We start from the raw sequence: 9544 nt of genomic DNA on the forward strand, positions 1-9544 counted from the left end.
CGCTACGTGCGAGCGGCACTCAGCCTTGGAGAAGAAAAAAATACCACTGAGCTGAGAAAGTTCTTTTTAAAACGGTTTCCTTCCACAGCAGCTCTGAGTGAGAGAGAGAGAGAGAGAGAGAGAGATATCAGCTTTATTCTCAGTAATAACACACACACACACACACACAGAGACACTGGGAAACAGCTGTTTTTCCTTTTGAATATCTCCCCACGGGGAGCTGCACCGTTCCCAGAAACACTGCAATACTGGGTCGATGCGTGGAGTGGACGGAGCAAGCCCCTAGTCCATCTCCCTGTTCTAAAAATCAATTAAAAATAATAATAAATAATATGTGTGTGTGTGTGTGTGTGTGTGTGTCGGTGTCAGTATCAGTCAGTGAGTGAGTGTCTCTCTCTCTCTCTCTCTCTCTTACTCAGAGCTGCTGTGGAAGGAAACTTTTTTAAAAAGAACTTGCATATTGAAAGAAAGATGTGTCTCAAGCTGCCGGGCCCTGTCCATTGTCATGTCAATGGCAGGACTGCTTTCACCAGGAACCCGTTTTTCTGGGTCAGAGGTTCCAGGGGACCTGTTTTGTGCGGACTTCCCTGTGTCCGTCCCTCCCTGCCTGCCTTCCCCCCAGGACTTCCTTCTGAACAGCTTTGTCGTTTAAAATAATAATAAATAATGTGTGTGTGTGTGTGTGTGTGTGTCGGTGTCAGTATCAGTCAGTGAGTCAGTCTCTCTCTCTCTCTCTCTCTCACTCAGAGCTGCTGTGGAAGGAAACTTTTTTAAAAAGGACTTGCATATTGAAAGAAAGATGTGTCTCAAGCTGCCGGGCCCTGTCCATTGTCATGTCAGTGGCAGGACTGCTTTCACCAGGAACCCTTCCCTGCCATTGCAGTGTTGATTTGGTCCTTATGCAAATTTAGGGGCGGAGCCAGCACACAAACGACCAATCACAGCAAAGTCCGCACTTTGCGAGCGCACGAGGTCGCGGCCAGCGTTCCAGTCCGCTCAGATCCAAATAAGCCCGAAAAGGAACACGCTCGATCTTAGCCAAAAGGCCGAGAAGCGATACCGCGCTCGATGCGAATTGATCTCGGGTCCTGTTTGCCCTCCCTCTTTGTTCTCTGGCTGCCGGTGTTGAAAGCAGTCTCGAAGCACTGCCGTTCTCTCCCACTCTGGCCACATTTTTTGCCACCGTTTCTAATTGCAACAGTGGATGAGTTTAAAGAAGTTGCCGTTTTTTCCTTTCTTGCCAGGATTGCTTGACAGATTGGTAAATTTGCCAGTAGGCCACCAATCAGATGGGGGAGGGTTGTGTCTCAACGGACCTCCGTCAGTCAGTCTCAGTCACTAACTCACTGCCGTGGAAGGAAACCTCTTTGAGTAAAACTAGTGACGTGACGTGTCTCACAGCGAGTGAGTGAGATTGCAACGGCCAATTGAGAAAGAGGTGAGGTGCTGACAATCAGCAGCTCGTGTTGAAACATTCATTCCACGGCAGGCAAGACCAATCAAAAAAAATACTGCAGATGCTGGCTCGGCTCGGCTGGCTGGCTGGCTGGCTGGCTGGCTGGCTGGCTGGCTGGAAATGGGAAATAAAAACACAAGGCGTGTTAAAGGCTGGTTAAACTGTCGAAAGAAACAAGGCGTTAATGTTTCAGAAGCGCCTATTGAAAGGTGTCTCTCAAGCTGCTCCCTGACTGGGCCCTGTCCGTTGTCATGTTAATCGCTGGTTAAACTGTCGGAAGAAACAAGGCGTTAATGTTTCAGAAGCGCCTATTGAAAGGTGTCTCTCAAGCTGCTCCCTGACTGGGCCCTGTCCGTTGTCATGTTAATCGCTGGTTAAACTGTCGGAAGAAACAAGGCGTTAATGTTTCAGAAGCGCCTATTGAAAGGTGTCTCTCAAGCTGCTCCCTGACTGGGCCCTGTCCGTTGTCATGTTAATCCCAGGGCGGGGCGGGACTGCTTTGACCGGGAGACCTGTTTTCTGGGACGCAGGTGTGACATTCCAGGGAGGCACCTACTTTGTGCTGATTCGAAACGACCACGACAACGGCAACTTGCAGTTCTATATTACAACAACAACAACGCGCGTGTGGTAGTTGGGAGGGGCTGCGTTCGCGCTCTCCCCCCTGCATTGAAACTCAAAGTTCGATTTTCAATCCCATAGTCCACCAATCGGATGGGAGACGTGTGTGTGTGTGTGTGTGTGTGTGTGTGTCAGTGTCAGTGTCAGTGTCAGTCTCTCTCTCTCTCTCTCTCTCTCTCACTCTTACTCAGAGCTGCTGTGGAAGGAAACCTTTTTAAAAAGAACTTGCATATTGAAAAAAAGATGTGTCTCAAGCTGCCGGGCCCTGTCCATTGTCACGTTAATGGCAGGACGGGGCAGGACTGCTTTGACCAGGAGACCTGTTTTCTGGGACGCAGGTGTGAGATTCCAGGGGACCTGCTTTGTGCTGATTTCCCTGCCTCCCTCCCTCCCCCCCAGGACTTCCTTCTGAACACCTTTGTCGTTTGAGCGAGGGCCAAAAGCCTGCCTGTGAAAGGGAAGGATCAGCCGGTCAGCCCCCTGCTGGTCGCTGCTGCCAGTGCAGCAGGCGTGCGTGTGTCCTCGGCCTCGTGTCCAGGTCCCTCAGGGACTTGAGGCAGCTCTCCCCGGTGGTCTCGTGGTCAGGACCGGGCTTCGAATCCCGGTCGGGGGGGGATGACTTTCTGCTGCAGATTAATTGGCATGAAGGAAAGTCTCCCCTCCTGAGCGGAATGCTCCACCCTCACCACCACCGCCACCGCCTTTTCCTCCCCTTGACAAACAGACAGACAGACAGACAGACAGTCAGTCCAGTTCGGGAGCGCAGCTTTCATTAAGCAATGGCGTTTGTGACAACTCATCGTCTGACAGGTTGATGATTTCCCCACACGCCTCCTGCCGAATAAAAGGCTCACCCTCCCGGACACTACCCCCAGAATCACCCACCCCGCCCCCCCGGGGTGAATATTAAGCCCGAGAACACCGACTGTAACCAACCGCAGTGAAAAGTTGAAGTGGCAACTCATTAACCAGATTTATTTTGGGCAACTCATTAACCAGATTTTTTGTTCATTTGGTTTATGAGTTGCCAAGTGTAAATCTGGTTAATGAGTTGCCACTTCAACTTTTCACTGCAGTTGGTTACAGTCGGTGTTCTCGGGCTTAATATTCACCCCGGGGGGGGGGGGGGGGGGGTGTATAGCGGGCGATGGCCGGTGTGGAGTGCGTTTTTTGGGGGTTGATTTTCACTTTGCCTCGCTGGTGGAATTTGTGGGAGGCAGGCAAGGGGATTGGTGTGGGCTGGTGGGCGGCAAGGGAGATGCTTGCTTCGGGGTGTTATCCTCACTTTGGTCCGCTGGTGAGAGTAGGCAGCGGCAGGCAGGCCGGCAGGCAAGTGTGATGTAGTGTGGGGTGCAGTGCAGTGCAGTGCAGTGCGGTGCTGCCCTGTCGTTTATGAAAGGTTGTAATGACACTGCTTTGCAGCTGACCATGTCCACTGATTTGTGACGCCCGTATGGAGGCTGATATCTCAGGAGGGCCGAGGCCGATTTCCTCCGGGGACGGCTCGTCGCGTGCGGCAGGACGAGGCGCAGCGGACGGTACCGAGCGCTCGGAGGTGCGGCGCTGCCCGCCGGAGGTACAGCGAAAGGCTGCAAACCGCTTTCCGCCTGCTAACTCGGCGGCCGTCAGACCGACCGACTCCGCTTTACCACCGGAGCTAGAGTCGGGCAAGGGGCACCGAAAGGTACCGGAAGGATCGCGTTCGCACGACGGGAAGTCGACTAGCGGGCCGCCGAAAGCGAGCCGGGGGCCCCCGGTTTTTCTGTCCCACCTGGAGACTGATATCTCAGGAAGGCCGAGGCCGATTTCCTCCGGGGACGGCTCGTCGCGTGCGGCAGGACGAGGCGCAGCGGACGGTACCGAGCGCTCGGAGGTGCGGCGCTGCCCGCCGGAGGTACAGCGAAAGTCTGCGAACCGCTTTCCGCCTCCTCTCACCGCACGGCTCTCCTTTTCACCCACTGGCGGATTTTCACCCTCCGACTGCTCGCTACCGTCCGCTGCGCCTGGTCCGGGCCCTGTCCATTGTCATGTTAATGGCAGGGCGGGGCAGGACTGCTTTCACCAGGAACCCGGTTTTCTGGGTCAGAGGTTCCAGGGGACCTGTTTTGTGCGGACTTCCCTGTGTCCGTCCCTCCATGCCTTCCCCCCAGGACTTCCTTCTGAACACCTTTGTCGTTTGAGCGAGGGCCAAAAGCCTGCCTGTGAAAGGGAAGGATCAGCCGGTCGGAACCCTGCTGGTCGCTGCTGCCAGTGCAGCAGGCGTGCGTGTGTCCTCGGCCTCGTGTCCAGGTCCCTCAGGGACTTGAGGCAACTCTCCCCGGTGGTCTCGTGGTCAGGACCGGGCTTCGAATCCCGGTCGGGGGGGGATGACTTTCTGCTGCAGATTAATTGGCACCTCTGAAAGAAAGTCTCCCCTCCTGAGCGTAAAGCTCCACCCTTAACCACCACCGCCGCCTTTTCCACCCCTTGACAAACAGACAGACAGACAGACAGACAGTCAGTCCAGTTCGGGAGCGCAGCTTTCATTTGGAAGCAGACCCTGCTTGTTTAAAGTCAACGACGCCAAGTTATTTTGCACTTTGAATTATATCGCTACGTGCGAGCGGCACTCAGCCTTGGAGAAGAAAAAAATACCACTGAGCTGAGAAAGGTCTTTTTAAAACGGTTTCCTTCCACAGCAGCTCTGAGTGAGAGAGAGAGAGAGAGAGAGAGAGAGAGATATCAGCTTTATTCTCAGTAATAATACACACACACACACACACACACACACACAGAGACACTGGGAAAGAGCTGTTTTTCCTTTTGAATATCTCCCCACGGGGAGCTGCACCGTTCCCAGAGACACTGCAATACTGGGTCGATGCGTGGAGTGGACGGAGCAAGCCCCTTTTCCATCTCCCTGTTCTAAAAATCAATTTAAAATAATAATAAATAATATGTGTGTGTGTGTGTGTGTGTGTGTGTGTGTCGGTGTCAGTATCAGTCAGTCAGTCAGTGTCTCTCTCTCTCTCTCTCTCTCTCTCCCTCACACTCAGAGCTGCTGTGGAAGGAAACTTTTTTAAAAAGAACTTGCTTATTGAAAGAAAGATGTGTCTCAAGCTGCCGGGCCCTGTCCATTGTCATGTCAATGGCAGGACTGCTTTCACCAGGAACCCGGTTTTCTGGGTCAGAGGTTCCAGGGGACCTGTTTTGTGCGGACTTCCCTGTGTCCGTCCCTCCCTGCCTGCCTTCCCCCCAGGACTTCCTTCTGAACACCTTTGTCGTTTGAGCGAGGGCCAAAAGCCTGCCTGTGAAAGGGAAGGATCAGCCGGTCAGCCCCCTGCTGGTCGCTGCTGCCAGTGCAGCAGGCGTGCGTGTGTATTCGGCCTCGTGTCCAGGTCCCTCAGGGACTTGAGGCAACTCTCCCCGGTGGTCTCGTGGTCAGGACCGGGCTTCGAATCCCGGTTGGGGGGGGATGACTTTCTGCTGCAGATTAATTGGCACCTCTGAAAGAAAGTCTCCCCTCCTGTGCGTAATGCTCCACCCTCACCACCACCACCGCCTTTTCCACCCCTTGACAAACAGACAGACAGACAGACAGACAGTCAGTCCAGTTCGGGAGCGCAGCTTTCATTTGGAAGCAGACCCTGCTTGTTTAAAGTCAACGACGCCAAGTTATTTTGCACTTTGAATTATATCGCTACGTGCGAGCGGCACTCAGCCTTGGAGAAGAAAAAAATACCACTGAGCTGAGAAAGTTCTTTTTAAAAAGGTTTCCTTCCACAGCAGCTCTGAGTGAGAGAGAGAGAGGGAGAGAGAGAGAGAGAGAGATATCAGCTTTATTCTCAGTAATAATACACACACACACACACACACACACACACAGAGACACTGGGAAAGAGCTGATTTTCCTTTTGAATATCTCCCCACGGGGAGCTGCACCGTTCCCAGAGACACTGCAATACTGGGTCGATGCGTGGAGTGGACGGAGCAAGCCCCTATTCCATCTCCCTGTTCTAAAAATCAATTAAAAATAATAATAAATAATATGTGTGTGTGTGTGTGTGTGTGTGTGTGTGTGTGTGTGTGTCGGTGTCAGTATCAGTCAGTGAGTCAGTGTCTCTCTCTCTCTCTCTCTCTCTCTCTCACTCAGAGCTGCTGTGGAAGGAAACTTTTTTAAAAAGAACTTGCATATTGAAAGAAAGATGTGTCTCAAGCTGCCGGGCCCTGTCCATTGTCATGTCAATGGCAGGACTGCTTTCACCAGGAACCCGGTTTTCTGGGTCAGAGGTTCCAGGGGACCTGTTTTGTGCGGACTTCCCTGTGTCCGTCCCTCCCTGCCTGCCTTCCCCCCAGGACTTCCTTCTGAACACCTTTGTCGTTTCAGCGAGGGCCAAAAGCCTGCCTGTGAAAGGGAAGGATCAGCCGGTCAGCCCCCTGTTGGTCGCTGCTGCCAGTGCAGCAGGCGTGCGTGTGTATTCGGCCTCGTGTCCAGGTCCCTCAGGGACTTGAGGCAACTCTCCCCGGTGGTCTTGTGGTCAGGACCGGGCTTCGAATCCCGGTCGGGGGGGATGACTTTCTGCTACAGATTAATTGGCACCTCTGAAAGAAAGTCTCCCCTCCTGAGCGTAAAGCTCCACCCTCACCACCACCGCCGCCTTTTCCTCCCCTTGACAAGCAGACAGACAGACAGACAGACAGTCCAGTTCGGGAGCGCAGCTTTCATTTGGAAGCAGACCCTGCTTGTTTAAAGTCAACGACGCCAAGTTATTTTGCACTTTGAATTATATCGCTACGTGCGAGCGGCACTCAGCCTTGGAGAAGAAAAAAATACCACTGAGCTGAGAAAGTTCTTTTTAAAACGGTTTCCTTCCACAGCAGCTCTGAGTGAGAGAGAGAGAGAGAGAGAGAGATATCAGCTTTATTCTCAGTAATAATACACACACACACACACACACACACACACAGAGACACTGGGAAAGAGCTGTTTTTCCTTTTGAATATCTCCCCACGGGGAGCTGCACCGTTCCCAGAAACACTGCAATACTGGGTCGATGCGTGGAGTGGACGGAGCAAGCCCCTATTCCATCTCCCTGTTCGAAAAATCAATTTAAAATAATAATAAATAATATGTGTGTGTGTGTGTGTGTGTGTGTGTGTGTGTGTCGGTGTCAGTATCAGTCAGTGAGTCAGTGTCTCTCTCTCTCTCTCTCTCTCTCTCTCTCACTCATAGCTGCTGTGGAAGGAAACTTTTTAAAAAAGAACTTGCTTATTGAAAGAAAGATGTGTCTCAAGCTGCCGGGCCCTGTCCATTGTCATGTCAATGGCAGGACTGCTTTCACCAGGAACCCGTTTTTCTGGGTCAGAGGTTCCAGGGGACCTGTTTTGTGCGGACTTCCCTGTGTCCGTCCCTCCCTGCCTGCCTTCCCCCCAGGACTTCCTTCTGAACACCTTTGTCGTTTAAAATAATAATAAATAATATGTGTGTGTGTGTGTGTGTGTGTGTGTGTGTGTGTGTGTGTCGGTGTCAGTCAGTGAGTCAGTGTCTCTCTCTCTCCTCTCTCTCTCTCACACTCAGAGCTGCTGTGGAAGGAAACTTTTTTAAAAAGAACTTGCTTATTGAAAGAAAGATGTGTCTCAAGCTGCCGGGCCCTGTCCATTGTCCTGTCAGTGGCAGGACTGCTTTCACCAGGAACCCGGTTTTCTGGGTCAGAGGTTCCAGGGGACCTGTTTTGTGCGGACTTCCCTGTGTCCGTCCCTCCCTGCCTGCCTTCCCCCCAGGACTTCCTTCTGAACACCTTTGTCGTTTGAGCGAGGGCCAAAAGCCTGCCTGTGAAAGGGAAGGATCAGCCGGTCAGCCCCCTGTTGGTCGCTGCTGCCAGTGCAGCAGGCGTGCGTGTGTCCTCGGCCTCGTGTCCAGGTCCCTCAGGGACTTGAGGCAACTCTCCCCGGTGGTCTCGTGGTCAGGACCGGGCTTCGAATCCCGGTCGGGGGGGATGACTTTCTGCTGCAGATGAATTGGCACCTCTGAAAGAAAGTCTCCCCTCCTGAGCGTAAAGCTCCACCCTCACCACCACCGCCGCCTTTTCCACCCCTTGACAAACGGACAGACAGACAGACAGACAGTCAGTCAGTCCAGTTCGGGAGCGCAGCTTTCATTTGGAAGCAGACCCTGCTTGTTTCAAGTCAACGACGCCAAGTTATTTTGCACTTTGAATTATATCGCTACGTGCGAGCGGCACTCAGCCTTGGAGAAGAAAAAAATACCACTGAGCTGAGAAAGTTCTTTTTAAAAAGGTTTGCTTCCACAGCAGCTCTGAGTGTGAGAGAGAGAGAGAGAGAGAGAGAGAGAGATATCAGCTTTATTCTCAGTAATAATACACACACACACACACACACACACACACAGAGACACTGGGAAAGAGCTGATTTTCCTTTTGAATATCTCCCCACGGGGAGCTGCACCGTTCCCAGAAACACTGCAATACTGGGTCGATGCGTGGAGTGGACAGAGCAAGCCCCTAGTCCATCTCCCTGTTCTAAAAATCAATTAAAAATAATAATAAATAATATGTGTGTGTGTGTGTGTGTGTGTGTGTGTGTCGGTGTCAGTATCAGTCAGTCAGTCAGTCAGTGTCTCTCTCTCTCTCTCTCTCTCTCTCTCTCAGAGCTGCTGTGGAAGGAAACTTTTTTAAAAAGGACTTGCTTATTGAAAGAAAGATGTGTCTCAAGCTGCCGGGCCCTGTCCATTGTCATGTCAGTGGCAGGACTGCTTTCACCAGGAACCCGGTTTTGTGGGTCAGAGGTTCCAGGGGACCTGTTTTGTGCGGACTTCCCTGTGTCCGTCCCTCCCTGCCTGCCTTCCCCCCAGGACTTCCTTCTGAACACCTTTGTCGTTTGAGCGAGGGCCAAAAGCCTGCCTGTGAAAGGGAAGGATCAGCCGGTCAGCCCCCTGTTGGTCGCTGCTGCCAGTGCAGCAGGCGTGCGTGTGTCCTCGGCCTCGTGTCCAGGTCCCTCAGGGACTTGAGGCATCTCTCCCCGGTGGTCTCGTGGTCAGGACCGGGCTTCGAATCCCGGTCGGGGGGGATGACTTTCTGCTGCAGATTAATTGGCACCTCTGAAAGAAAGTCTCCCCTCCTGAGCGTAAAGCTCCACCCTCACCACCACCGCCACCTTTTCCACCCCTTGACAAACAGACAGACAGACAGACAGTCAGTCCAGTTCGGGAGCGCAGCTTTCATTTGGAAGCAGACCCTGCTTGTTTCAAGTCAACGACGCCAAGTTATTTTGCACTTTGAATTATATCGCTCCGTGCGAGCGGCACTCAGCCTTGGAGAAGAAAAAAATACCACTGAGCTGAGAAAGTTCTTTTTAAAACGGTTTCCTTCCACAGCAGCTCTGAGTGTAAGAGAGAGAGAGAGAGAGAGAGAGAGATATCAGCTTTATTCTCAGTAATAATACACACACACACACACACACACACACACA

At 52.5% G+C, this 9544-nt stretch overlaps 5 pseudogenes; all 5 read right to left on the reverse strand.

Moving 5' to 3' along the window:
* Positions 1-215: 215 nt before the first annotated feature.
* Positions 216-332, reverse strand: LOC137319780 (U2 spliceosomal RNA; annotated as a pseudogene).
* Positions 333-4896: 4564 nt separating this feature from the next.
* On the reverse strand, positions 4897-5013 carry LOC137319750 (U2 spliceosomal RNA; annotated as a pseudogene).
* A 974-nt stretch (positions 5014-5987) lies between these two features.
* Positions 5988-6104, reverse strand: LOC137319765 (U2 spliceosomal RNA; annotated as a pseudogene).
* Positions 6105-7069: 965 nt separating this feature from the next.
* On the reverse strand, positions 7070-7186 carry LOC137319755 (U2 spliceosomal RNA; annotated as a pseudogene).
* A 1324-nt stretch (positions 7187-8510) lies between these two features.
* On the reverse strand, positions 8511-8627 carry LOC137319784 (U2 spliceosomal RNA; annotated as a pseudogene).
* Between the last annotated feature and the right edge of the window lie 917 nt (positions 8628-9544).

This window comes from Heptranchias perlo, unplaced genomic scaffold, assembly GCF_035084215.1.
Source record: "Heptranchias perlo isolate sHepPer1 unplaced genomic scaffold, sHepPer1.hap1 HAP1_SCAFFOLD_887, whole genome shotgun sequence".
Lineage (NCBI taxonomy): Eukaryota > Metazoa > Chordata > Chondrichthyes > Hexanchiformes > Hexanchidae > Heptranchias > Heptranchias perlo.